We start from the raw sequence: 23,987 nt of genomic DNA on the forward strand, positions 1-23,987 counted from the left end.
AAGTTTTTCTACTTCTGTATGTTCTGAAATATTCCAGCAGCTTCTCATGCCCAATTTCAGAATGCTCACATGAAAATGCTTCCTTTTGTGCTTGGCAGAGAGATTCATGAATTAAGAACTTTGGTCATGTCACTGCTTAAAACTCTCCATATTGCTCTTGGAGTAAGTCTACAATTTTGAACGTGTCCTACAAGATTTTGGATAATCTGGCTCTTGTCCATGGCTTCTGCCTCATCTCTTGACTCCCCCTTTCCTCACCATGATTCCACATCACTGGTCTTTTCCCCTTTATTTCAACCCCACAAATACCATTATACATGCTGGTGCCTCTCCTTGAAAGGCCTCCTAACCCCCTCTCTAGACAAGCTCTTCCTCATTATTCAGGGTCCAACTTAAAAGCCATTTGTTCAGGAAAGACCTCCCTCATTTCCTAGGTTAGAAACCCTAATTATACATGCTCTTAACTATAGTTTTATTTTATTCTACTTTCTCTAATGGAAATGAATAGTCTCTTTGGACATAAGCCTTATTTATTCAACAGCATTCTTCGAGCTCTTAATGTGGCCTAAATGTTGGGTACACCACACAGGAAGACAGTCAAAGTCCCTGCTTCATGGAACTAGTATTTTAGTAAGTGATGCAATGAATAAAAAACAAATACAGATATGATATGATGTTAGGTAGTGATAAATACTTTGGAGAAAAGCCAAGCTGGGTAAGGGCACAGAGAGGACTGAAGATGAGTTGAGGATGTTCAGAGAGAAGGTTGTTCTGTGTAGAATTCCCATTACCTAGCACGGTGCCCTGTATCTGGAAAGTGCCTGACAAATATTTGCTGAGTGAGAATCACATTGGTGCCAGTAGACCTGAAGGAGTAAAAGAGATGTGAATAGGGCTAACTGGGTTATATAATTGTGCTTCTTTCTCCCCAAGTTCCTTAATTACATCTGGGAAAATGTAGTCTGTGCATTAATTCTGTATCTAATATGAATTATCCACCTCGATTCTCTGCTAAAGTTGATTGCATTCACACCTGTCCAGTGGTAATATTGCATATTTTCTTAATTGCCATGGGCAAAATCACAACTGGTTGGTGAATGAAATATTTATGCTTTGAAGAATTGGTGTTCTAATTCCTTTCTATTTATACTGATGATCAATTATTTCTCAGTGAGGAGGAGGCGAATTTTTTCTGTGATCTATGTGCTTCTAAATGACTAATGAAGTCAATCTGGGCCTGGCAGATTTTGCCACCACTTGGACAGACGTAGCAGTCGTGGACGTTGTGTTACTTCTCAGCTTGCTGGTTCCCTGTTCCCTTTGCAATGATCTCATTATTGGCATTTTGTTTTCAAAGTGTTATCGTTCCCATTTTGCATTATGCCTCTGTGTGCTCTGTGTGGAGTGGTATTTATTTATTTTTTCAGATGGAGTCTTGTCTTGCTCTGTCACCCAGGCTGGAGTGCAGTGGTGTGGTCTTGGCTCACTGCAACCTCCGTCTCCCGGGTTCAAGTGATTCTCCTGCCTCAGCCTCCAGAGTAGCTTAAGACACTGCCTGCCACTGTTCTTTCAACCAAGTTTATCTTCTTCAAGAATATTCTGAAGATTAAATGTCTTTGATTAGCAAATTTTTTTTTAATTTTGGTGAAATTGGGAGAAGGGGACTTATGCTTTCATAAACATCTTCTTTAGTGGAATAAAAAACTGGACTTGGGGCCAATTGGAATGGAGATCAAGCCAAACGGTGTTCGTTTTCTAGACTTTGTTAAAAAACTGAACAGCATGAGGGAAACAAGGGACAAGAATGGTTCCTTTCCTCTTCTCTGGACCCTAGCACCCCTCTGTGTGCTGTTATCTGGTCCTGCTTCTTCGATGAGATAGTCTCTTTCCCTAGCCCAGAGACCTTTTCTGGTTCGGCACTTCTATAGCTATCAGTCCATTGCTCTGTTGTATCACTCTTTGGGCAAAAAAAAGCCCATCACCTCCATATTCTTAAGTTAATTTTCATTCTTATCCACACTATTTGGGGCTGTCCCACCTCTCTTTCTGTGATTCTCTTTATCTCCGTGACCAGATCCCAAATTCAACTCCCCAACAGAAAATCACCTATTTTGTATCTGCCATTAACCAGCTGCCTTAGCCACCCCATGCCGTTGTAATGAGGTCTTCATGTTGCTGCTCGTGGGATTGGTTAAGAAAAATACTGAAAAGAATTGGAATCTATCTCCATCACCATGTTGTTTCTTTTTAATGTTAGCAGTTTGTAAATATATATATAACTTATCAGCAGCTCCTCCTTTCCTCAAAGTATAAGCCCTATAAAATTTGGGAAATGTGTGTGTTTTGTTGACCAAAATATGCTTGATGCTGGCCAGAGTAAACATGCTGAATGAATCTCTATGGAATATAGGAGTGAATGTAGAGGAACAGGAACTTATTTCACCCTAAAGAAGTGAAATGAAAGCAAACTTTGGTGGCTTTTGTCTAACTGTGGGCAAATTGGTATGGACTGAGAAATTCAATTAACTGTATCCATCAATTTTTGTCTTTGGGGAGGAGTCACGAGACTAAGACCCAGAATTCTTGGTCCCACCCCTTTTGTCGCATTAAAAAAAAAAAGCCCAAACTTGGCATATTATACCAACCAGATTTTTTTCTTTGTCTCAAAAAGGCTCAGCTGAACACTAGATTCTTCACCCAGTTCAACAATCAAAAACTCAGAAAACCTCAGCTGCCTCAGATGATGTCACAAAACCTTTAAGAATGCTTACTGCTGAGTTGGGCACAGGTCCAGCAAACACAATTCTTTCTGCCAGTTATTCAGGGTCTTTGACAGATTAGGTGGTCTTTTTTATTCTTCTTCATCTCCTTTTTTTTTTCATCCCCTTAAAAGGCAGTTCAGTTTACCTCTAAGCAAGACATTAACTCTGGCTACCCCAAATAACATTTTAATTGAAGTCTCAGTCCAAACAAATGCCCAGCCTCTTTATTAACCCCAACAGTGTAATTTTTCAACCTAAGGCTGATTCAGGGGGAAACTGTCTTGCTTAAACTGCCATGCAACGGAACATGGCAGTTTTCCTCAATCAGTCTCTTTTCTGACCTTAATTTGAACCTTAATCTCTTTTAACCATGTTCTCTTTATTAGCTGCTCATAGCCGTGGCACAATACTAATTTTCCTGTTTTTAGGCTATCAGTTTACAAAGGTATTTCACTCCTCCTTCTACCGCCAAATGTAATCATTAAGGTTTCATGAACTCTTTTGGGAGAGAAAAGTTAATACTTACTCTTGTTTTTTGTTGTTGTTGTTGTTGTTATTTTGGTTTAGTAATTTAAATAGCTGCTTTGCAAAATGTTCTGTAGAATTTTAGATGGTTTATTCCTGAGGTATATAAGATTTATGTACCAAAACCCCTATATATTTAATTGTTATAAAAACCTAAAGAATCATTTAAGATTATTATAAAGGACTTTTTTTTATCAATAGACAGACCCACACCTATAAAATAAAGTAGAAAACTAAGGGCATTATCTGAATAATTCAGGCAAAAATAATATATTTTCATTAGAAACCTCAACTTTTAGGAGAGACCTGAATTATCCAAATAATTGCCTCAATTCTTTTTCTTGATTTTTGTATTTAAATATAAACTAAGTAAAGACAGGAAAAAATAATTGTTTTCTTAATTATACCTTCCCATTTTTTGACATTGGTCAAATGATCCAAAGTAAAAAGAAAAAAAAAGCACCCTTTTCAATAACAATGAAAAAAAAAAGTGTTTCTTTATTTGTAGTCTACCTTAATACAGCAAAACTATGTAAGTAGAAAAACAGTGCTTATGATCATGTGCTCAATTAAATTTATAATAGGTTTTTGTACTTTTTGGCATTAGCATGAAAGCATATTGGTTATTATTCTTTATAATCTAATTGGGGGCTTTGTATCTAGTTACCCCTCCATTCTCTGCTTAATACAATAGTTTGTTGATTGCAAAAATTACATTTCTATGACTTTAAAGTCCTAGAACTAGGATTGTCATTGAAAGTTGGAGATTCAGCTCGGTGTTTGGGGCAGGGACCATGTGCCCCCTCTGTGTGAGGAGGTAGGCAGCTGGGAACAATTGTCTGTTCCCTGCAGTGTTCAGTGGCATTAGCAGTGTGTTGGCATGGTAAACTTTGCCTTCCTTTCACTGGCTCAAACAATTAGTGGGATTGAATCAGAGTTCTCCTGGATCATAGTTTATTATATGTTATTAAATTCCATTATTCAAGAAGTTGCTGCTATGATGATAAAAACTTCTCATCATTTCCCACAAAACCTCCATCTTCTTTCCCATGTATTTTCTTTTCAGTTTATCATTTGCTTCTGTGATAGACAAGGTGTCTTTTTATTTCCTGTTGGTACTTATTTAAAGAGCTAAGAGCTAATTTGAAAATACATCTTTGAAAGGACAACAAAAATGAGATGTGAAAAAAATGGATGAAGATTCTTAATTAGTCCATTATTTGACACGCACGATTTAACATGGTATGCTTAGCATTGTGCATTCCCCAAAAGAACAAGGCTCTTTTTTTATCCCAAACTTTAACTCCCTCTCATTCATTATATCCCTTCTTGTCACTTTCCATTAGCTGATCATGACATCCTTTGCTGGAAGGGCGAGCAAGCAGATTACTTCCAAACTGGTGTAAGTGACACTCAAAAGACTGGCCTAAAGGAGCTTCTGTGATAGCAGCAAGCTCCTCGGGCCCTGGAGTTGGAGAATGTCACTTCAATAATATATTGGAGTCCATTGTCACATCTTTTCTGCAGCAACTTGGCAACCGTCCAGGAGTGGCAGGAATGGGTCTTCTGCTGCAACTCATGGGGGATAGTATCTAATGTTATTACTGTTGCTGATAATAATAATAGCAACAACAATTTATAGTGCCAATCCAATCCTCCTAGCATCTTGCATTTTACAGATGAGGAAACTGAGGACAAAAGAGATTAAATAAATTGTCCACGGTCACACAGCTTATAAGCGACAGAGCTAAGGTTTTAAGTGAGGTCTGGTGGTTTCCAAACTCATATCTGTTTCTATTATAGCAGCATACTGACTTCTGGAAGACTTCAGCACATCTCCCTAAATCTGAAAGGGAAAGAAATGATCAAAGGACTAGTCATTTTGATGCAAGTGTCACCAGGCACTTCTAAATGTTGTAGCGGACGATGATGGAATGAGCCAGTGACGGTCAAATACACACAGATAGATTGTGCTGACTAGGAAAAGAAGTGGAGAATCTGATGCTCCGATCAGATCAGCCCTGGATAAATGAACCGTTCCTCATCCTGGCCCCCCACAATCCTTCCCCTACTCCCAATGATCTGACCTGGGGAACAGATCCTCGGCCTTGGAATGGGATTGACATGGAAAGAGACAGCAGCAGACTCTGATCTGAACAGCACCAGGACCAATCCTAGGTACTATTCAGATCCTGACACCAACCTCTGGCCTTATATGGTTTTCTGCTCCTAAGAAAACCACGTTGTCTTTATTCATCAAGTTTCAGGTTCTTTTTTCCATTAAGCAAGTTTTAGTTTCTTATCCCAGTAACCTTTGAAAAGTTCTGATTATAAAATAGAGAATGTGGAAATACAGAGTAATACATTGGAGAAAATAAAAGTCACCTGTTATTCTATCACCAGGAGAAAACAGCCTATGGTCTCTATCTTTCTAGTCTGGGCTGTACATATATACGCTGGGCAGTAAAATGTGGTGGTTATAGGGATAGACTCTGAAATCAGACTATCTGTATTTAAATCTAAACACCTCCTCTAGCAGTCTGACCTAACCTCTCTGGCCTCCAGTTTTCTCATATGCACAGTACTTTCCTCTTATAATTTTTGTGACACTCAATGATCTAATGGATGTAAAGTAGCTAGGCCATAGGAATCCCTTATTGCACATTAGCTACTGTTCCTTATGTTTTGGTCCAGTGTTCTTGTCTTGTTCGCTGTTTCTGACTGTGCCCCAGCCTCCTTGATTTGAAGACCATGGATAACTTCATTCTCTGTGGTAATTCTCTTCCTTCTCAGTGCATTGGTTTGATCAGCCTTCCCCTGACACTGCATCAGTGACTTTTCAGGTCTCAATTCTTACCCATTTAAACATAACTCTTAAGGAAGCATTGACAGCATCTTACCTTATTTTTGTTCCTGTCTGCTGGACATATTTCTGCCTGGATGCCCTGCTTACCCAGCCTGGCACTAAGGCAAAACCTAAGCAGCCCTTCCTGTTCTCATCTGTCTTGAACTCCTTGAGGTTAACCTCCTTGAGGTTAGTGCAGATGGAGGCAAGATCAGGAGTTTGTGATCACAGAGACACCAGCAGCATCAACCCACAATCTTGGGCCTCTGGAATGTCAGTGACAAACTAGGTTCCAAGTATATATAGGCAACACAAAGGCAAGTTTATTTGTTTAAACCATTTTGAATGTGAAAAAGAAGGTAATTATGAAGGATATTTCTTTATTATCTTCTTTAAAAATCCTCTGTTGGTAAGCCCATCTCTCAGAGACCTTTTCACCACTTAGTAAAAAACTCTGTCTATCTATCTATCTACTTACCTATCTACTTTTTTTAAATGGGGAACTATGTGTGATGGGTGGGTGGATGTCAACAACAGGAATCAGAGGGGTGGGGAGGGTGAATTACATTTCATGAAGCTGGAAGTTCACATGGACCTTTCAGACTTAAAAAAAAAAATGTTGATTTTACATGCCAAAGTCTTGAAAGGGGCTTGACGGCTCACGGCTTTAGTGTGTTTTTCCAGATGGCAGATGCCATTTTGTGTTTTGCATAAACTGACTAAATTTGCTTGCTCTTTGTACTTATTTCAGAGAGAACCATTCTCTGCTTTCAATAGGACAGAAGAGCTCCTTGGCACTGGATGCCTCTGGGTCTGGTTGAGAGAGGAATGGTTAGGAGACTGTTCTGAGGATACGCAGACATCATCCAAAGCTTCCTACATTCAGATGAGGACAGAGGTTGGGCCAGAGCTTTGTATGCTTGTTACCTAAGGATGGTTCTGACCATGTAAGCAGATCACAGAAGGTAAGCCATGCTGAAGAACTTACAATAGTTATATTTCCAGTTTGTCCATTTTTATCTCCATGGGTAGCAAATAGGTTCATGATGCTGTTATTTCAATTACTTTACATCCTGCTAATGGCTAGTTGTGTGATCCTGTAACTTAATTTCTCTGTGCCTCAGTTTTATCTGAAAGAAAAAAAAAGATAATAGCACTTATTTCTTAGGGTCATTGTGAGGATTCCATGAGTTAGTCCAGCCAAAGGCTTTAGAACACTGCCTGGCATATAGTAAGTGCTCAAGAAATGTTGGTAATTATTATTGCTATGATTCATTTCCACAAGAATTTGCAATTTTTTTTCCTTTCTGCTAATGGACTTTGTCCAACTCCCATCATCTTTGGGTCATTTTTATGGAAATAGACTGGTAATAAGAGTGGTTAAGTTACAGGCTTTCTAGTCAAATAGAGTCAAGTTGAAGTTCTTAAAGCAATATTTAAGAGCTGTATCTTCTTGACTTACTTTCTCTAAGCCTCAGTTTCTTAATCTATAAAATAAGAAGGATTATAAATCATTCTACTATAAAAACACATGCACATGTATGTTCCTTGCAGCACTGTTCACAATAGCAAAGACTTGGAACCAATCCAAATGCCCATCAATGAAAACCTGGATAAAGAAAATGTGGCACATACACAGCATGGAATACTATGCAGCCATAAATAAGGATGAATTCATGTCCTCTGCAGGGACATGGATGAAGCTGGAAAACATCATTCTCAGCAAACTAATGCAAGAACAGAAAACGAAACACTGCATGTTCTCACTCATAAATGGGAGTTGAACAAAGAGAACACATGGACACAGGGAGGGGAATATCACACACCGGGGCCTGTCAGGGGGTGGAGGTCTAGGGGAGGGAGAGCATCAGGACAAATACCTAATGTAGATGACAGGTTGATGGGTGCAGCAAACCACCTGGCACGTGTATACCTATGTAACAAACCTGCACGTTCTGCACATGTATCCCAGAACTTAAAGTATAATAAAAAAATTTTAAAAAAGGATGATAATAATAGTTGCCTCTTAACACTTCAAGAGGATTAAATGGGACAATACTTGCACAATGTCTGGCAAGCATATAAAGATTATAAAGAATATTATGTATTGGTATGATTTTTGCTGCCCCGAATATACAAAACAGTGCTCTTATACTCAAAAGTGCTTCTAGAAGCTTGTCAAGTTTCCAGGACTCTAGTGTCATGTCAATATTCCACCAGAAAAGAGGAAAAAATCCACAGAAATAGAAAGATGCCGGATGCTGTGACTTTACTAGGACCCTTTGCCAAATAATGAAGTGGAATTGAAAGGGTTGAGTCTTGCTCAGCATAGATTTTAATTCAAGTTAGAAAACTCAAATTTCTTTTTAAAAATTGAAATCGTATATTTTTAAGATGCACAGTGTGAGGTTTTGATATACATATACATAGAGAGTTGATTTAAAAATCAAGATAATTAATATATGCATGTCTTCACATAGTTACCTTATTTGTGTGTGGTGAGAACACTTAAGATCTACTCTCTTAGCAAATTTCAAGTATATACTACAGTATTATAAACTACAGTCCCAGTGTTATACATTAGGTCTCTAGAACTTGTTCATCCTGCATAACTGAAACTTTGTATCTTTTGACCAACATCTCTCCATTTCCCTTACCTCTTTGTCCCCGAGAGCCACTACTCTACTCTCTGCCTCTATGAATTCAACTCTTTTAGATTCCCCATGTAAGTGAGATCATCTAATATTGTTCTTTCTGTGCTTGGCTTATTTCATTTAACATAATGTCCTCCAAGTTCATCTATGTTGTCATAAATGACAGGATTTCCTTCTTCTTAAAGGCTAAGTAGTATTCCAATATATATATACACATACGTATATATATGCATATATATGTATGTATATATATGTGTAAATATCACAGAATTTATTTATCTGTCAATAGGCAATTAGTTTTTTTCTATATCCTGGTCATTGTGAATAATGCTGTAATGAACATGGGAGTGTAGATACCTCTTTGAGATGCTGATTTTATTTTCTCGGATATATACCAGTAGAGGAATTGCTGGATTATATTGAAGGTCTATTTTTAATTATTTGAAGAACCTCCATTTTGGAAAACTCAAATTTCTGAGCAGACTGATCCTGGACTCAACGCGGGGAATTGTTTGAAAGGGTAGGAACTAAAGCCTTATTCTTCTGTCCTAAACCAAAAAGTAAAGTGTAGAGCAAAGTAGCTTGTAGGGAAGAAATAGTTACTTGTGCTGGTTGCTTCTTATGGGGATATGGCATTTGCATATGATAAAATACTCAAATCTCACATTTAAAAAAATGTATATTTCTTTCTCCAAACTAAAAATGGATAGGAGTTACATCTGTAAATGAAAGAAAACTGTCTAAATATTATAATTGTGTTATTAAAGAGTTGAAAATGATTTCAGTCACATTTGCCATTCTCATCCAGCAGTAATGAGTGGTCCCTATTAATAATTGAATAAAGAGAAAATAACTAAACACTGGAAATTTTTACCCCAAAGCCAGCATGAAACCTGAAAAACTGAAGAACTTGGATCAAGGAAGCATAAAAAAATCAACAGTCTTGCAAATATCTTATTTGCCATATAGATTTGTTTTGACGTCTTCCTTCCAATGCCTATCACTCCTAACAGTCAGAATCAGATGCTATTTGAGTTGCAGGCAAAAGTGCTAAAGTAACTTCCTCCCACAAGATGACAGCCCCATCTTTTTCTCTCAACCTCATGCTTAGAAATTACTCAGAGTAGAGAGTAGGACACTATGGTTAATTATTATTAGCAGTAAAATAAAAGAGAAAAGCAAGATCAAATAAGAGATGAAAGGCAAAGTGCATGTCAAAAGAAAAAGAAAGAGAAGTTGGAAAGAACAGGAGGAAGCTGTACTATTAAAGTGGGGAAAATAAATTACATGGCAGCAAAAAAGAAACAAAAAGAAAACTTCGGAGTCCAATGCAGAAATGGCTAGCTGACCAATGAAGATTCATGCGCCTCTCCTTCCACAGTGTAGAGTTCCTTCTAGGAAGCAATTGCTCAGCCAGAGAGACAATCTCTCTCTCTCTCTCTCAGTCTGTCTCTCTCTCTTTCTCTTTCTTTCTCTCTCCTTTCCCTTTCTTCATCTTCTGGCTGGATAATGCCAGGATAACTCTGATGCCAGAAGATGTAGAACCATAACATGAAAGAAATCGGGATCCCTGAATCCGTTTCAGAGGAATATCCACATTAGACTTTTTGTGAGTGAGAAATAAACTTTTAGATGTTAAGCCATTGAGCTTTTGGGGATTGTTTGTTATGGCAGTGAGCATTACTTACCCTGACTAATACAGAAGTTGGTATCAAAAGGGAGCTCTAGAAGTAGATGCTTGTTCTTTTTATCTTTGCTCGAAAACCAGTTAATTATTTCCTGATAGCCTCTTATTGTTTTACTGTGTTCCCAAAAGCAGTCAATAGCAACCAACACATGTTATTTTTCACCTACAAGCTCAAGAGTCATGTGGTCTTTCAGGTTACCAAAGGCAACAATGTTGCCAAGTGTTTTTCCACTCCATGATATGGATCTCCAGCCATCCAGTCTATTATATCTGTTTCTAGAAACACTACTTGACTATGAAGTCTATATCACATATTTTACAATTTTGTTACAGGACATAGTATTTAGTATCAAATATAACCATCAGATTTAATTAAAGAAATAGAAGTCTGATAAGATGCAATGTGCTCATCATACCATTTCCTCCCTCTGGGCACAGAGGAAGACCATAGTCTCACCCTTCCTTACAATTTAATTGGGGCCTTGAGACCAGTTTTTTTGTTTTGTTTTGTTTTGTTTGTAATGGAATGTGAGAAGTACTGTATCAACTTTATTCTAGCAGTGAAGAGGGTTTATGGACTTTCTCTATGTACTGTCTTCCTCTTCCACAGAGGTCTTAGGTACAAGATGAAGCCAATCAGCCTATGTCCTGAACAAAGAATAACCTTATCTTGTTATACTATTCAGAGTTTGGGGGAGGGTATTTATTACTGAAATACATCTATCCCATTCTGACTAATATTCTCTAAGTATTTTAGTTCGTTAGGAAGGAATACAATATATGGAATTAGAGGTTTTATGAAATCATTGGGAGGGCTGGGAGTGAAGGTCAACTTACAGGAAGTATGAAGTGTTGGAATCCCTGGGAAGCCAAGTTGTCACCAATGGTCTTAGCTGTCTATAGCACTGAAGTGGATGATTCTCAGAAGGATGCTCAGAAGCTGACACATAGCCCCATGTCTGCTATCTGCCAGTGTGTCACAAATCCGCTTGTAGCTACTGAAAAATGTCTTTTTCTCTTCCATTTTCCAGTGATTGCAAGAGCACCTCTCAATGGAAGATTATACCAAGAACTCCATGGGCAAGAGAGCTTAGGAAATGTAGTTTCCAGGATTTCAGTCCTTGTAATATGGGAGGACCTTAGGGTCAGAGATGGTGCTTACTGAGTCTCAACAAAACAATGCCTGGCACACATGGCCCTTATCCTTCTTATGGGAAATTCAGGTGTCATACTTCCGTAACCCATCACTCTGGAAAGCTCCTTGAGGATAGATCTTACAATTCTCCATCCCCAGTGCCAGACAAAGCAGACAATAAATCATTTTGAATTGATTTGAATAAAATGATAATAGATTCAATAGAAAATAAGACTTTCCCATGTGTTGAAGCTAGATTTCAAGAACTTTGTCCATCAAATCTGATAATTCTCCTTAATGACTGCCCTAGATTCTGCCCCAGCTTAAGCTATTTTGCTCCCTAGCCTGCTCAGAGTGACCATGAAGGGCTGCTTGCCCAACAGGTGACCTTGAGCTTACTCTGGATCCTGTTTGTACAGACAAATAAAAAAAGATTTGATGATGGTTGTTTTATTGGATCCATGGAGACCTTCAGTCATGTCTTTTTTGTTTTAAACTGCATTGTGAAGTTGATTGTGTAGAGTTAGTCAAAGAGCCTCTATATTTTATTCCATGTGCCTTCTGCCAATGCCTACAAACCTGCCTGTGGCTACTGAAAAATGTCTTTTCCCCTTCCATCTTCCAGTGATTGCAAGAGCACCTCTTTTGAACACAGCCTTTGGGCTCTGACAAAATTGGAATCTCTTTGGGAATGGGGAGTTTGTGAATTCATGTTGGGGCAGGGTGGGGAGTATTCTGTAATTGAGAAGGAGGTAGGGTGGGTTTGTGCACTAAGAAGGACTTATTCTGCCATAAGAAATGGATACTCAGAAAAGAGAGGACCAGACCCCGATGTGGTTTCATCTGAAAAGGCACAAAGTTAAAACTCCAAGGAAGATTAAATACATCCTCTTGATATTTATTTTCCTCACCAAAAAAAAAAAAAAGAAAAAAGAAAGAAAAACAATTGTGCCTGTGGTAAGAATGATGGTAGAGTGACTCAGACTTATTGGCAACCATCAAAACAATGAAAGATGTGGATCATGTCATTAATTGATCTTCTTATCATTATGAAATGGTGACCATATCCAGCTAAAGAGCTCTGTGCACATAATGGCACAATTATGGGGGATGTGATGAGGTAAGAGCTGCTAGTGTCCAACATTTAGCCTCTTGTTTCCATTCCCACCCACCCTGATCTCTGGCTATATTTAGTTGCTTTACACAGTGTTATCTAGCTCAAAGTCTATTCTACAAAATTAAAGGAAGAGAGAAAAGAGTGAGAGTCTTCATAGAAAGATCAGGCTCCCCAGAGTCTGTTTTCCCTGGTTCCCCACGTTCCTTCTTGGTTAATATGTTTTCTTCTCCTTTGTACCTAGGATCATGGCTGAAATGCAATCGTGAGTTTACTTTGTGGAAAGGGAAGTAAGGCACTGGGCAATCATCTAATGAATACGGTCAAGATGGTTAGTGAATTTGGAAAATTCCACTCTCAAAAAAATTACTTTCTCTATTCTGTAGCAGATTTCCTCTTGGCCTTAATTACCCACAGAGTTGTCCAATTTTCTGATAGTCTTTACTGTTGTTGACATCACCTAAATAATTTATTTAATGGATTTCACTGGGTTCATCTGGGAACCCTTTATTCTAAGTGGCTTTCTTTTATCAATCCATTTACTTATTCAATAAACATTGAACACTGTTTCAGTTATCTATTGTTGTGTAATAAGCTACCCTAAATCTAGTGACTTAATGAAACAATTTATTACTATCACTCATGGTTCTTGGGACTGATGGACTCCGGTGGGCAGTTCTTGTCTCTCATTTGGTTGTAGTCAGATTGTAGCTGAGACTGGAGCCATCTAAAGGTTTCCTCACTCATATGTCTGGCATTGGGCTAGTCAGGAATCTCTCTCTCTCTCTCTCCACATGGTTAGCAAAGGTTTTTGGTCTCTTGGTAATCAGGCTTTTCTCTTGTGACAGATTTCCTCAAAGCAAGTGTTCTAAGAAATCCAGGTGGAAGTTGCAAAAATTCTTAAACCTAACCTTGCAAGTCATACAGATCACTTCTTCTCTCTTGTATATGCCAAAGCAATCATGGGGGAACCCAGGATCCAGTAGTTGGACAAATAGATTCGGTCTCACAAGAGGGGAATAGTTTGTGTATTCAACTAGGGAAAGAATTGATGTGTTCATCTTAATGAGAAGCTGCCACAAGCACCCACTGTGTGGCAGACACTATGCTATGTGCTGGTACAACATGTTGACAAAACGGACACAATCCTCTTGGTTTGTGGAGGTTAAAATCTAGTTTAATTAGCTTTGACTTGACAGTTTTCACGACCAACTACTGCGCAATAGATTTCAATATTAAGTCTATTCAGTTATGAAATGTGCAAAACATCTATTCTGGTCATTTGTGGTTTGGTCATTTTGACTTTTTCAATAACCAAACTGAATGAAATTTGTGGGTATCTGATCCGTAACTTGATGATGACCTTGATGAGCTGATTCATTCATGAATTCTTTTTTTAATGCATTCTTTAAAACACAGTCTGAGCAAAACCGGGGTGTTCACCTCTTGCTTAACAAGCATGTTGAGTTCCTGATGTGCATGGGGGCTGAAACTGAATTCGTTGACTCATAACAGGGAATATAAAAGAAATTGAAAAGTCAGATTTTGCCCCGGGTGAGCTTCCATTCTTGTTAGCAGTTTGGGTGGTATGCAGGTGGAGCAGCTTGTGACAATGACAAAGAAAAAGGCGAACCCAGACAGTGCATGATAAACTAGACAGGTGGTATCAGTTTCCTTCCTAAGAATTATCTTTTGGAGAGAAGTAATTGATTATTTGCCTCCACTTTCTTCTCTCTTGTGCCATAAACAGAAAGTGATCTAGGTTTGTTAAGTAAAAGGAGATTTCAGGACAGGAATGTTGACAGAAGAATTGGTGGTGTTCAGCAAATCTCAGGTCTTATCGTTTCTGGCATAGTTTATGTCCATTCAGTGGTACAACTATGAGGGGCTGGGGGAGGAGGCTCATGATGACACAAGAGATACCTTGACATTTCAGAAACAAAGGTCAAAGCTTGAACAGGTCCAAGAGCATGCACAATTCTTGTGCACACATGTCAAGTTCCTGACATGAGGTTAGTATTATGTTGTGCCTTCTTATGTTGGTATCTTTATGTTGTCTTACATAGCATAAAAAAAAATTATGGGATATTTTAAGCAAAACAACAACAACAACAATATGAATGTTGCCTTACTTACCTGGATGTTTCAAGCAAAACTAAAATTTGGCTTGCCATATCAATTGTCCTTTATCAATCCATAACTTTAATTTCATAGCTCATACTTCATCCGTATGGGTCCTTTTCTCACATTAGTGAAACCCGTGTCCCCAGGGTGTGATTTGCTAAATTAAACTTCTTTTCATTCATCATGCCAATTTATTTTTCTGAAATATTTCCCCCCTGTTTTTCCCTGGAAATTTATAATAATCAGATTTTAATTATATCCCACTCTTTTTTTCTGCCAGCACATACTTGTTTGATATGTTTTATGCTATATTATTTTGTGCTTGCTGATATATCACTTTATAATTTTTCATGGGCATACGATTTGCCCAACTAGATGGTAAACTGAATGGCAGGAGCTTCTCTATACATACAAATTTACATGTATGTGTTTACATATATAGATGCATGTGTAGTATATGTACCCAAACATACATAAGAAACACTTCTCAACAGCTGATCAGCTCTTTCCACTCTCCACTTTCCTTTTGTTTTCATAAGTTAGAGTCAAGTAGGCTATTTTGCAATTACCTGGTGAATTGGATCAACGCATATGTCTGATGGATAATTCAGACTTTTAAAACAAATTTTCAACTTCATATCCACTAAGATGAAAATAATCTAGAGTATTGCTCATCTTTTCCCCTGGGAAAATTGTTTTCATAAATTCATGAAAAATGTAAGTACTTGAGCTAAGCAAGTGCTTGTGATTGATTATTTGGGACAAAAATGATTTTTTAATTGAATTAATAAAAGTCTTTATCTAACTCATCAACTCAGAAAAATTTCCTACCCAACATGTTAACCTTACCTTTTCTAACCAATTTGCTGTTCTTATAACCTTTTTGTTTACTAAGTTTGCTTAAACCTTTGTATTTACTAACTTTGCTGCTGCCACTGTATACGCAGGTATGTACATTGATGAGGAGCTTCCCAACTTGTCCAAGATCAGGGCCACCAGGAAACATTTTCAATCCTCCAAATATCTTGAATTATTTTGGCATCCCTGACATCACATGAAAACAAAATAAAGCTTTCTTCTCATAATTAGACATACACTTAAAATGCAGATACTCCCGGAAGCCTCATTATAATGATGGGTCCTTATTCACAGATGATGATATTGACTACTAGCAGATATTTTCTTGAAAACAGGTTTTTGATTAGGCCAAAGTGGTGATTGGATTTGGGAGAATGACAGCTCACTGCATTTCTTAAAGCAGGGGGCTCAGATTTAGGGTATCTATACCTCATGAAGATTTCAAAATGATCCATTCTATTTATTTCAATGTTTTATTTCATCTTAAATTTAGATTTTTTTGGTGCATGTGTTTTTGATGCATAGAATAGAGTAATACATATGTAATTTATAAATGAGAATACATAGGATGGACATGTTCAAAAATTTTTACCACATGTGATCTAAAAATTTAGAAACCATTGCTTTCCAAAGGTGAATTGAACATGAATAAGGGCCTCATGATGCTATGGGGAGGAACGGGAAATGATTACGGAACAAGTGTTTGTAATCTCGGAATTCTGACTCTGGTTACTACCGGTTCCAGTTATTTGATCAATAGGGAGTTCACTAACTCTTAATCTGACGCCAGGACAGTCCCTTTTAAGATGTGAAGAAATTGCTCAATGTTAGGATGTTGACCGAAGAAAGTAGATTTCAATCATGCTTTTTTTTTTTTTTCATTTTGTTTTCTCAAGGGTCCCATGGGAACAGAAAGTTTTGAGGGAGTTTACTGTTTGTGCAAGATGACTGGTTGGGTAAAGAAGTCCAAAGTTTTTTATCTGCAGAACAAATAAAACCTGGGCAAAGGTAACTGAAATGAACGTCTCCCACCTTGTCCCTTTTGCATGTCTAAGGTGATGTTTGTGCCGATGGTTGCACAATGGAGAACCTAATCTATGCACGTCAAATGGAGAGGAGGTGCATTTTAGAGTCCTCATGATTAAAAAGAGTCAGCGACCTTTATTCTTCTTACTTTGACAGGCAATTATTTGATGACAATGCCTATATAAAAATCATTTAAAATGAAAAATATATTTGTTGATGAATTATTGCCAAATACCCAGGTATTGTTTGTCAGACAGCCTCTGGGCGGCTGAGTTAGAGTTTTTCCTCTTTCTCCAAAGATAGACACACACAGCTCTAAGGAAGTATTAAAATAAATTTATAAATTCATGGTTACTTAGGACATTTGTTGTTGCTGGTTAATGACAACAAGGACAACTGGATTGTCCTTATGATTACTCCACAGCAATTACTAAAAAATATTCTGAATAAACAAGCATTCTGAAAATGTGAATCACAGTGTGGGGCTCAACTTGTGTTTTAAAAGATAAATTTCTATGTATAAGTATTGACAAGAGAGTGGGATACGACTGAATTGTTGAGGTTAAGCATTTATTATGGGGAAAAAATTAAAATGCTTTGGAGCTCAGTGATCCTTACTGACCAGATATTTACTTAACCATTCTTTTCATTTTGACTCTTTGTTATTGTTGTTTCTGTAGGAACTTAGGTTTATAAGGCCCATTAAAGGGGCATTTTATATAGGATAGTCAAAAGGATGATAATGAATGAGCCAGCAGCCAATTATGGATAGAAACTAAGTAAATTACACAGCCGACTTCTCATTTTTAAATTAGTTGCTATAGAGTTTTACAAACTTTCCCTGAGACATTTATCATCCAATAATTTTTCCTCAAGGAAATATTTAGAAAAGGGTTTAGACATTAAGAACAAAGTGGTAAAAGTGAGACCCTCTGCCTGTTTTGGATATTTGAAAAAAAATCCTAATGGGACTGAAATTGTGAGGTGGGAAATCCACAGGGAATTGTGTTTGTCTATGTGAGTATGTATGGATACATGTATAATATAGAACAGGGGTCCCCAACCCCTGGTCTGTGACCTGGTAGGATCTGGACCACACAGCAAGTGGTGAGTGGCGGGCCAGCAAGTAAAGCTTCATCTGTATTTTCGGCTGTTCCCCATCACTCGCATTACCGCCTAAGCTCTGCCTCCTGTCAGATCAGTGGTGGCATTAGATTCTCACAGGTGCTCAAACCCTATCATGAACTGTGTATGTGAGGAATCTAAGTTGCAAGCTCCTTATGAGAAGCTAATGCCTGATGATCCATCACCATCTCCCATCATCTCCAGATGGGACCGTCTAGTTGCAGGAAAACAAGCTCAGGGCTCCCACTGATTCTACATTATGGTGAGTTGTATAATTATTTCATTATATATTACAATGTAATAATAATAAAGTGCACAATAACTCTAATGTGCTTGAATCATCCTGAAACCATCCCCCCACCCCGGTCTGTGGAAAAACAGTCTTCCACGAAACCAGTCCCTGGTGCCAAAAAGGTTGGGGATTGCTGGTATAGATAACAACTAAAATAAATGTCCAGATTATCTGAATAATTGCAACATTTACTGGTATAATTGTTTAAAATTTAAAAGAAAAAACTGAAATTTTCCGGTACAGAAAAGATAAATTCCAGTTTCTAAGCTTAAGCCTGCTATGACCTGTGGCTTGGAATTTCATGTGTGAGCAGCTATTCAAGTAGAATAACTAATTGTAGTAAAAACTTAGGTTAATTAGTTGGAAGCACTTCTACTATAGACTGTGAGCCACTGAACCAACCTGTAAATGGGGATGAACTCTTTCAAGGTTCAGGGTAGACTATGATCTTTCTGAGATTACAAATTTGTAGCTTTTCCTGAAAAAAAAAAAAAAATCTTTGGAGTTTCCATCAAGCTCTAGGATTCTACCAGCCTTGTATCCAGGGTTTGAAACATTGTGTGTATGAATAATCTGCCCTGACCTAAAAGGAGCTACTTTCTGAGGAAGGTTATTGGCTGTGGGGAGATGTGAGTGTTGAGAGACAGAGTGAACTGCATGAGTAGAGACGGTAGAAGAGTCTGTGATTCAAAAATGGGTTTTGAAACCTCTGGAGCCTATTAGATTAGTCAGTTAATAGTTGTGAAAAACGATGGATGTATACCCAGGATCACCAAGTCACTTGAGTGAAGAAGATTACAAAATGGAAGAAAAAAGAGAGAGAGAGAAGGAAAAAGAGGAGAGAGACAGAGCCATAGCATGCATGAGGTGTGCGGCTGGCGGGCCTCATGCTCCAGCGCCTGGATTTCCAATCTGGCACTCAGCTTGATGAGTCTGTTTATTCAGCTCCAGTATCAGACGTTCCCTTTTCCTGCCTGAAGAAGTCCCCTTTGAAGAACGGCTCTGCTGGGGAGCAGTTTCCCCTTGGATGGGCTACTCTTGTTTGCAGTACTAAAGGAAAAGATCTGGAAATACCACAAGAATGTTCTTTAAAACGATATTCCAGCGCCACGTGAGGGGAGGATGAAATAGCTGTAAAAGATGTATTTCCCGGTTGAGGTATTTTTTTCCCCTCTCAAGTGAATTTGGCGCTGAACAAAGGTGTCACATGAATGCAATTGGGGTCATATGTTCTTGGGTGCCTCCAGATCTGTGTGGGCAGGTGGAGGCTGGGGCTGGGAGGGTACTTCAAGCTTCTGTAGGCCTGGAGAGAGAGAGAGACAGAGAGAGAGACAGAGAGAGACAGAGACAGAGAGAGAGAGCATGAGAGAGAGAGCATGAGAGAGAGAGACATAGGGAATTCCAGTAACCTAGTCTCGCATGTCTTTATCTGTAAAGGAATCAGTGGTGGTGACTTATCAGAGGACCAGCCTATACTTTCAAAGCAAAGCCACAATGAAACACTATCTAGAGAACTGAGGCACAATGTTCATAATCAAACTGGATATTTCCAAGATTGACTATTGTACTTTGGGTTTGATATTAATTTCTTGTACTTCAGGGACATGTTTTACTTTTTTTTTTTTTTTTTTTTTTGAGTCAGAGTTTCACTCTTGTTACTCAGGCTGGAGTGCATTGGAGCAATCTCAGCTCACCACAACCTCTGCCTCCTGGATTCAAGTGATTCTCCTGCCTCAGCCTCCTGAGTAGCTGGGATTACAGGCATGTGCCACCGCACACAGCTAATTTTTTTTTTTTTTTTTTTAGTAGAGACGGGGTTTCTCCATATTGATCATGCTGGTCTCCAATTCCTCAGGTGATCCGCCTGCCTTGGCCTCCCAAAGTGTTAGGATTACAGGCGTGAGCCACTGCACATGGCCACGTTTTACTTTTTCGAAAGAGTTTTTCATCTTGTGAAGTAGCTGGAGTAGATGCTAATCTCCTGAATTTTCCTCTTTGGAAAAGGATGTGGCTAAAGAAAGAGAGATGGTTTCCTAGCCTGTTATTGGTAGGGCAGAACGGCAACCCAGGCCTCTTGTTTCTTGGACCAGGTCTCCTTTCTCTGTGTTCTTGAACCTGTACAAAGGGACAGTGGGAGTTTCAGAAAAAAGGAAGGTGACATTCTCTATCTCCTCCCAGGCGTGTAGAAGGTTACTGTGACTTTGAAGCCACAGCTTTGCTGTGCCCAAATGCTCTCTCGGGGACTAGCCGTAGGGAGGAGATTCAAAGTGGACCCTTCAGAGGGTGAGTCTCATGTTCTAGTCGCTGTGACTGCCCAGGTCTGTCGTTGGTTTGCTCAGTTTGTACCAGGCCTCAGAAAACAGTAGTTCTCCGGTATGAAAAGGGTTCTTTGTTCAATATCAGAGATGAACCTTTTGAGTGAGAGAGATGCCACTTCACGGTGAGGCCTGGTTTTTCATGAGAGAGGATGGGATCCACACTCTCTCTCTGATTCCTGGCTGAGACTTCTAGGACTCACATTGGCTCTTGAGGTCTAGGAGCGAGGTTCATGCATAAGGGACCAGAAAGCACTGACAGTGTGTACTTTAGGAATAAGAGTGAACCAGAATTTCCTTTTCGGGAATATGAAGCCTCTTCTAGGTTCTGGTTCAAGGGGGAAACTAGAAGAGGTGTTACTCATTGGCTGCTTTTCTGCTTTGACACACAGAGCCTTACATTTTATCATTTCTGGATATTTGTCGTCTCTCTACATGTAGAGCCGGAGTTGTTTGACATTTGAGCAGTATCTTGTAATTATTTGTATCCTCTAAGGCTTCCTAGTACTTAAACTATCTGATGAATGAATAGGAATCAATTTTCAGCCAATCCCTTATCCCAGTGTCTCTCAGCCTGTAGTTCGAATAGGCCTCACCTGGGAAACAGGCATGTGTACTTTGAAATGAAACCCGAGATGAATCTCATGTGCACCGAAGTTTGAGAACTGCCATTTTATCCTTTTCTCCCTTGGCTTTAAGAACTTATTGTGACTTTGAATAATGCTATAAGCACAAACACAATCTCAGGTTTGTATAATGTTTTATGACTTCTTGTAAGGCTTATTTCACATGTTGGTCTAATTTAATCCTGATTTAATGAGGCTAATTTAATAACAGGCCTATGATGTGAGTTCTTTTCCCACCCATTGTACAGAGGCTGAGGCAGAGGAATGATATTTTTTCGATCCTGTTTGTGGCAGTATATTCCAATTTGTGGCAGAGCCTGTACTCATCCCACCTTCTGAGTCCAGGGATGGTGTTCTTTCCCCTACAACCCCTGTGGCTCTACAGCTCTTTCAGGCATAGCTGTTCTTTGTGTGGAAGTGTTATTACTCCTGATAATGCTTGCTGTCCACATAGCTGGGGCTAGTTACCATGATATATATGTGAAACCAGCAGAAGCTAACACAGTCTGTATTCCTAATGAAGTCTATAGTAGGATAAGTGGATAAGACCATGAATGAAGTGTTCTTTCATGCAAATATTAGAGTACAACATTTTTGTTCGTTATCGGATTGGAAAAGCACAACTGGGAACTGGGGCTAAGTGAAAGTTCTTTCAGAGAAGGACAGCCCGTTTGGTGATGTGTGATTTAAATTGTGCTCCCCTGACTTTTATTTCCATCTTGTTTTACTGGGAATAATGGAGAAAGAATGGGAAGTGAGCTGAGACCCTTGAACTTGCTCTGCAACCTGTAGTCCCAGTAGGGTTAGCTCTATTGAGGCTCACTGTTTTAGATGTCTGTGAGGTTCACAGCTAGAGCCAAACAGGACTCCTGAGGAAGTAGTGTAGACCTGTGGAATGCTGTAAAGGTGGCTAGCTTATATCTCCCTTAACTCAAAAGATCAGAATGCTCAAACGTTCACTTGATGTTCAAGGGAACATGTAGCCATGCTTTCAGTGGCAATTTAATGGTTGCCAGAGTATTCTAAACAGGACTTTCTGGATGGCTGTTTATGCTTTTATTAATTGCAAAGCACAGACAGCCATCAGAAACTGAGACTTGTCAACTGAAAGAGAAGGTGGGCTTGAAACTTCTGCTGGTAACCAATTCTCTTCCACTTAGCTGGGAAAGGACCTCTTCTTTAATCATGGAGTAACAGATGATTGATATGACTGTACCCTGATTAGAAAAGGTTTCATTTTACTTGTGCATGGTACATGGAATTAGTTAAGGGTTGCATAGGAAAAGAAGTGATGGACTATTGTTCACATTAAATTATAATGACAGCCTTCCTAACCACTGTGTATTTATTATGTAAGAAAAGAAAATGTCTGGTAAAATTCTGTATAGGTTAATAACACCTTCATAATATACTCCTTCTTTTCTATTGACTTGAATAGCCCTCCTACTGACTTTTAATGGATTATTAGAGTTAATTACATCAATTGCAATATAATTGAGTCTTAAATACTATGTAGAAACCTCATACAATTATGGAAAAACAAAAGTTATCTAGACATCTCAAATCAAAAAAGATTTGGAATTCCTGCACATTTAATTTCTGATAATCACTAGTCAGTTTGGACATTAAGATTGCATGGTGCCTTGTTTTCTATTTGGTAGGTTTTGACAGAATTGATAGTTTTACAACATTTAACTCAATATGCATAGAAATATAAGATTAAAGCTGTGAGTGCACATTTTTTTTTCTAAAAAAAGATCACTCCATGGCTTAAAAGCTGAAATGTGTTACCTGCCTAACATTGACAGAAACAAACTCAAGGGAAAATCAAAAGTAGATTTGATGTTGACTTTTAGAAATCTCTTCTCTGCTGGTGTGAAGATTCCTGTGGGTCTTAGGATTTGTTACCTGGGGGCTTTAAAATATGACAAGGGGATGAATTGTGTAAAGGGGCCAAAAAAAAAACCCTCCCATTTTATTACCTAGATATAGGCTATGTGTTCTAATGTCAAAACCACTGGTTGAAAAGTGAAACATCATTAATATCTGGTTTTTGATGTCATATAGATGAAAAGAAATCCCTGTAATGGAGTTATCGGAATGCAATCTTTTTTTTTTAAAAACTGATTTTGAAAAACCAGTTTATGGGTATTGACATTTGTAAGTGTGAGTTTTATTTGATATAGTAGACAAGTCACAAGGATGAGAATCAGCAGACCTGATGTTTTCTGTCTACTTGGCTCAGTGACTTGAAATGTCTGGGCCTCAAACGTTCTTTCTTGTAAAATAAGAGAGAGACTCTAACTTCTCTGCCTTGACTCTCCTGCCTTTTTACTCTTAGTGCTCTTATTTTCTACAGTAACTCATTTGATTCCTCATATAAGCTGCCTTGTATCAATATGCATTAATCATATGCCTTATATGTCTGTATATATATATATATATATATATGTCTTATTTTCTTAACTAAGTTGTAAGTTTTTGAGGACAAAGATAATGCCACATGTATCTCTGTATTCTCATAACAGATACTAGGGTTTTCTAACATGGAATAGGCTACTGTCTGGTGGATTGAACAGTCAATCAAAAGGAAGTGTTTCCATTTGTATTCCCTGAAAGTTTTGACATAACAAAGATAATGACAGTATACCCTGTTTATTATAATAGTTTAATTTGTAAAAGCATTGTAAAATGTATGATTTTATTTTATGAAACATTGATTGTGCTTTAAATCAGATGAATTTAAGATGTAACATTTCACTCAGTTTCTTATCAACTGAAATGCAATGGGGTTTTTAATAGAACGTAAGCAGCCTATTCTAAAGTTCATTCGGGCCGGGCTGTGGCTCACGCCTTTAATTCTAGCACTTTTGGGAGGCTGAGGCGGGTGGATCACTTG

At 38.3% G+C, this 23,987-nt stretch overlaps 1 long non-coding RNA gene across 2 annotated transcripts in view; it reads left to right on the top strand.

The window, feature by feature from the left end:
- The window catches only part of LOC109027633 (uncharacterized), a 166,031-nt gene that overhangs the window by 15,192 nt on the left and 126,852 nt on the right, over nucleotides 1-23,987 (top strand). The window contains exons 3-4 of one of the 2 annotated variants that reach the window (XR_002006656.3): nucleotides 6,884-7,097; nucleotides 7,687-8,165. This is a non-coding gene — a long non-coding RNA (uncharacterized lncRNA). Of the gene's footprint in view, nucleotides 1-6,883; nucleotides 7,098-7,686; nucleotides 8,166-23,987 lie in introns of those variants that run through there. The other variant, XR_008674128.2, reaches the window with a different exon arrangement.

The sequence above is a fragment of the Gorilla gorilla genome, chromosome 1, assembly GCF_029281585.2.
Source record: "Gorilla gorilla gorilla isolate KB3781 chromosome 1, NHGRI_mGorGor1-v2.1_pri, whole genome shotgun sequence".
Lineage (NCBI taxonomy): Eukaryota > Metazoa > Chordata > Mammalia > Primates > Hominidae > Gorilla > Gorilla gorilla.